General features: G+C 33.4%; 1 pseudogene; it reads left to right on the top strand.

Moving 5' to 3' along the window:
* The first annotated feature begins 1,780 nt into the window (after positions 1–1,780).
* Positions 1,781–5,927, top strand: LOC131874513 (mannan endo-1,4-beta-mannosidase 6-like; annotated as a pseudogene).
* Positions 5,928–6,662: the final 735 nt, after the last annotated feature.

The following is a 6,662-nucleotide window of genomic DNA, read 5'->3' on the forward strand; positions in this document are numbered from 1 at the left end:
CGATTTTACCCTTTTAAAAACCTTATCGATCCAATTCCCAAAGTTCCCTCATCCTAGACATGATCAAAATTGTGAAACTATCCATAAGTAGATAGTTAGCATGAGTTCATCCCTAAATTCTAAAGTTTGAATTCCCACATACCAAGGCTAATATTCCTAAGATTTTACTATTACACATCAAAACTTTAATTGCTTTCATCTAGGGTTAGGTATTTAAAGGCACTATCCTAGGCGAATTTTATATGATAATAAATAACAAGATTATTAAATAAACTTTCAACAAGCATAGAATATCCTTACCTTTTGCAAGCACATCAATCATTAGTGACTCCTTTGCCATATAACTAAAAAATTTAACTTCTCTACTTTAGTTAACATGTATGTCAAGGAATGCATTCAAATTACACTCTCCAATACGTGATCACATTTTAATGTGAACAAAAAAAATTTAGTAATCAAATTAACAAGATCTATTTTTTCAAATATAAGATCACAAAAATCAAAGAGGATTAGACCATTAGGTTGTTGTAAACCATACAGAGCCCTACTTTACCTACTGGAACTTGTTGAATACTCTAATAATGGATCAATATAGGGGCATTTTGTGTCGCTGGCCATATTGTTCTTGCTCGACATATTGGGATAGAGCACTAGCAAGAAAGATTGTTAGCAATCAAATATTTGAAATTCTTCTTCCAATCTATCCCAGTATAGGACTCTTCTTGCAATTTTATCAAAGACATTCAAATTCTCAAGGTTCAATAATCTCAACTCCTTGATCCTTAATCTAGTACCAAATCTCTATTATTAATTTTTTGTCATGACGTGTCACCAAATAAAATTCACATTTCAAGATATACAATTCGAATCCTCTCAATTCAAATTTATTCAGTCTCACAATTAACTTAAATTGATTAATTTGTCAAACCCAACTACTTCATATCAATTAATTTACCAAACCCAACTACTTCATATTAATATAAAATTCAATTCATTTAATAGTCATTTATTTATCTTGGACTTGGATAAAATTAAAGGATACAACTTGTATTATCCTTTTAAAGGGAAATGAATTTAACATCCTTGTTCTTGTGGACCACATCCTTTGCAAGAAAGTATAGCTATTTTTTAAAACCAGATACTATTTTAGCAAGTAATTGAAAAGAAAAAAGGATATTCCATGTAGAAGATGTACATATATAAGCTTGATCACACAGATCTTCCTTTAATTGTTCAAGATTATCTGCTAAGATTGTGGAGCAATCTAAGTTTGCATGATGCATTTCCTTCCTCGAGGTCATTCAAGCGTTATATACTGAAATAGCTAATTAAAACATGCAAATGTTGCTTTTGTTTGGTTGTTTTTTAGATTTCCTGGGAGGTGTAGGAATCTAGGGTTTCTCAGCTAATGTTTCAGGTTGTTTAGTGTAAGAAAATAAAATTAAGCATAATTAACTGTTCTGTAGTTTTGCGTGGAGGAGCGGCAGTTGGATTACTTTGCTTGTAGTCATGGTTCAAGTCTACTGTCACTGAATATAATGTAGATCAAACATAAGCTTCAAAGGATAAATTATGAATGGCACCTACAAAATAAGAATTCATTTAATCAATATGTTTTGTTTTTTTTAATATTAGATGATGTAGATTTTTTTTCAATGATTTGGATCAAATCCAATGATCCATCAAACTCTCCGATCAAACCCTTTAATGTTTATTGATTTATTTTTTATTTATTTTTTAAATTGAATTAAGCATAAATAACTCTTGTTGTTTTGCGTGGAGGTGTAGGATTACTTAGCTTGTAGTCATGGTTGAATTCTATCATCCCTGAACACAACGGTAGGCATTCATAGGCTTCAAAAGCTAACATATAAAATGACAAACCCCACAAAAGAAGAGATCTTAAAATTCAAGCGAGGCCTAAAATGTATTAGGCCTTCCTAGAAATTGCTCATTTACTCTGTATTTAGTTCATTTGAAATGACATCATACATTAAAAGAATACCATTTGGGTAGTTTGAGGATTAAGTAAAAATCCAATGAGAAATCTTGGAAAAACAACATGATATCTCATAACAGCTTTTTCTTCTCTTTTCCTCTGCTTTTTCAATCTACCCTTGCATCTATTTGCAAGCCACCTACTTTGCTTAGAAGGGAAAACTCGTTCCCAATTTTGCTCATAAATCTTTATATAATGCTACTCTGGTGAAAAAATGAATATATGAAATCAGACTTACAGAGCCCGATAACCAAGAGAAAAAGCCATGGAAAGAAGACTAAATGTATGGATACAATGCTTCTTGGTGGTTTTAACTTGCCTCCAAGTGGACAGTAGTTCATATAATGTCATGAAATGGGAGGAAGCCGAACAGAGGCAGGTGTTGGAGGAAGATGAGAGCCAGGGAGATTACTGGGATTTTGTGCAAACAAAAGGCACACAGTTTATGGTGAATGATTTGCCATTTTATATCAATGGGTTCAACACATATTGGCTCATGGTGTTTTCTGCAGATCCTTCAACCAAACCCAAGATCAGTGAAGTGTTTCAGCAGGCAGCTTCTGTTGGACTTACAGTGGCAAGGACTTGGGCTTTCAATGATGGAGGATGGAGAGCTCTCCAGAAGTCTCCAGGTGTTTATGATGAAGATGTCTTCAAGGTGAATATTTGAATCATAGATATGCATTACCATTTATTCTAATACACATAAACTTACTATATGGTTGGTTTTCAGGCCTTAGACTTTGTCATCAGTGAGGCCCAGAAGAATAACATTAGGCTTATCCTGAGTTTATGCAACAATTGGGGTGCATATGGAGGAAAATCACAGTATGTGAAATGGGGACTTAGTGCAGGTTTAAAATTGAGTTCTGATGACGCCTTCTTTGCAGATCCCACTCTCAAGACCTACTTCAAGGACCACATCAAGGTGAACATAATACAGCATTTTTTTTATTTGGGAAATTTAGGTTTTTAGTTTGCTGTGAGTTCAGGGAGACCACTTACAGAGGGTCCAGCGAAAGCACAAGGTTTGGTAAGTGGGTCCTGCGAAAGCACAAGGTTTGTGGAATTTGAATCTTGATGACCGCCTCACCAACAAAATGTTTCTATCATGACACTAAATATCCGAAGACTGTATAATACAGCTTATGATATAGAATACAGAAATGTATTTTTATTGTTTATCATACTTTTTAAGTTTTTTACTAGTTTTAAGTTTCTAGTGTGTAACTAGATCTTCTGATTGATATATCTTCCTGTGAATTTGATATTTCAGAAAGTTCTGACAAGAGTTAACACAATCACCGATATTGCATATAAGGATGATCCCACCATATTTGCCTGGGAGCTAATGAATGAACCTCGCTGTACTTCTGACCCATCTGGTGACACGCTACAGGTACTTGAATTCTCTTAAACTTGCCCGAAGGCCCACATGTCTTACTAATGTGGGCAATGAACAATTGCCGCCACATAAACATGTAAATCCCTGTAGCTGGGCATGAGCTTCAATGGATTATGTATTGACTTTTGTACTGCCCTACGTATAATTTGTCTTTTGTCTTGTTCTCTCTGATGTGATATTTTTGTGATTAAGATTATACTAGATTTATATTAGAAAATAGCAGTGGATTCAGATCATTTTAGTTATCGTGAGTGCATACATTGTAGCCATTTATACGAGCCACACAATCCTTGGGCAAGAAGATAAGGTACGAAAGCATCTTCTAAGTATGCTATCTGTTAATAGGTTAAACAAGATGTTTTGGTTCTAATGTGGAATTTTCTTTTCTTTTAATTTTCTATTAGGTAAGAGTAGGCATTGGCTCACTCTTAGGACATACTTCTATTACCCTCAAGCATAAAAAAGAAATGTTATAACTTATCAAGACTCACCTGTGTTGTTTTGAATCAATTTATGTCAATCTAAATTTCATAAGGAGCAGTATACACGAATTCATTTTTCATTAATGTTATATTGTGTAGTTTTGATTGAATCTTTTATCAATTCATATTTCATGAGTAATGGTTCAGAGAAACTTATTTCTCAATATCATCAATCTTTCATAAACCTTCCACTCATAACTCATATTTTAGAAGTGGTGGTTAGAAGAACCTATCACTCAAGAACACGGACCTCCATAAATGGTCTTGTTAGAACTCATTTGATGTAAGTGATGCTCGCAGATAAAGCACCAGGACTTCCTAGGAAGTGTAGGTACTTCTCCCCTCCACGATCAAGTCCACTGCAAAACCTTCAAGAATTGTTGTGTCTCACAAACTATTCATGATAAAGCTCTTAGCTCATACGACTCAGTTTTGATTAAATCTTCATCAATTCATATTTCATGAGTACTGATTCAGAAAAACCCATTTCTTAATATCATCAATTCCTTCATAAATGCTCCACACATAACTCATGTTTTAGAAACGGTGGTTAGAAGAACCCATCTCTCAAGAACAAGAACCTCCATAAATGGTCTAGTTAGAACTCATTACATCTAAGAGATGCTTATAGATGAAGCACCAGAACTTCCTAGGAGGTGTACTTCTCCCCTCCACGATCAAATCCACTTTTAAACCTTCAACAAATGATGTATCTTACCAGTAATTCACTTAGCTCCGGGTAACCTCTAGATAAATTCCAATGGAAAATAGCACTTCTGATAAAATTATGCCATTTACAGTTTTTATATACATTAATGAAAATAAGGCTACAGTTGTGTAAAAAATCCAAGAACAAGAAGGTGGGTAATTTTTTTTTAAACATGGGAAACTGTTATGAATTCTCTGAACACTCCTTCAAAATTGTTTTGATTGGTGATTCAGCTTAGCTTATTCCAAATAATTTGTATGATAGTAGGAAATAAGGAGACCTTTTGAATTAGCTTTGCTTGACGACACTCTTTGTACTTTACTACTCCCTTCGACAACATTTGGTCATAAAGGCCTGTTAGAATAATTTATCTCATGTCTCTTTTGAAACCTCAACAGGAATGGATAACCGAGATGGCTGTTTATGTAAAATGAATAGACAGAAAACACCTATTGGAAATCGGGACAGAAGGATTCTATGGACCTTCAAGTCCTGACAGAGATGGATTTAACCCCAACACTTATGCTACACAAGTAGGAACAGATTTTATAAGGAATCACCAAGCTCTTGGCATTGACTTTGCCTCTTTACATATTTATCCAGATAGCTGGTAAGCAAATACATCAAGAACATATTTTTCTATACAATAAGATTATTTTAGCTCACCGTTTTATTCATTTTCTAAATTTTCTTTGTTCTCTTGTCCTAAATTGCATGTAGGATCTCACAATCAGTTTCTCCATCTCACCTCACCTTTGTTAGTAGCTGGATTAAAGCACATATTCGAGACTGTGACAAGATCCTGAACATGCCTGTTTTATTTTCTGAATTTGGGACATCAAGCAGAGATCCAGGGTACAATAGCAGTTACAGAGAGACCTTCATACAAACTGTTTATGACAACATTATGTTGTCAGCCAAGAAAGGAGGAGCTGGAGCAGGGAGCCTGATTTGGCAGCTCTTTCCAGAGGGGGTAGAATACATGGCAGATGGGTATGAAGTGGTACTTTCAAAAAGTCCTTCAATAGCCAAAATCATGAAAGAGCAGTCAGTCTCCTTGTGGGCACTTAGCTCTGTATGTAAGTGGAGCTTTAAGTGGAGCTGCAGAAGAGATGTCATTAATTCGCCTGCTTTTATCTCATTGACTGCTGATCTTTTAGGTGGAGTGGAAGCAGCCCATGAATTATGAAGTGTGCAAATTAGTATTATGCACTCAGTATAAAATTTGTATGCCCTGGAATGCTATGTGACTGTACTGACACACACATATATACCACCATACAATTCTTTATGGTCAAGACTCAAAATTATTATATGGTAAAAATTTATTAACCAAGCCGTATCTAACACCATTTAATTATTACTATCTGTATATTTCAATCCACAAGAAGTATTAACTTAATTGATCAAGGTGTAGACACCTAAAAATGTTTTTTTCATCCTACACTAATTATTCGTCTATTTAATTAAGTAATTCTTTAATTATTTGATTTAATTAAATATTTCTTTGATCATCACATCCAAAATTTCTAATTATCGAATTTCTATCATTTTATCATTTAGTCAATTAACTCTATCTCAATTATTGATTAAATACCAATTATTTAATTAATTGCGACTTTTTATTTAGTTATTATTTAACTAATTCAATTTCCTAATTTTAAATAGTTTCATTTAAATTAATTAATAAAATTCCTCTAATTCCCCAAATTATAATTCCAATTAATTCCAACTAATTTCATTTCATTCTTCCCCAAATTCAAATTTCACTTAATTTCATCTAATTTCATTTCTTCCAAATTCACATTCTGAATTTCAGTTAATTTCATGTGCATTTCAGCATTCGAATGACCAAATTCAAATCCAAATTGAAAATGAAAATCAAATTCAATTAAAATTCTTACAACACATGCAAAATCAGAACTGATTGATCAAATTAGTTATCTAATCAATTAACTCAGTTAACTCATCAATCATATTTTTTAACTCAAAATCAATTTTTTATGACTAATCCATCAATTTAGTCTATTCAGTTTACTGATCAATCAAATGAGTTTACTAGCCAAT

This window comes from Cryptomeria japonica, chromosome 3, assembly GCF_030272615.1.
Source record: "Cryptomeria japonica chromosome 3, Sugi_1.0, whole genome shotgun sequence".
In the NCBI taxonomy this organism is placed as follows: Eukaryota; Viridiplantae; Streptophyta; class Pinopsida; order Cupressales; family Cupressaceae; genus Cryptomeria; species Cryptomeria japonica.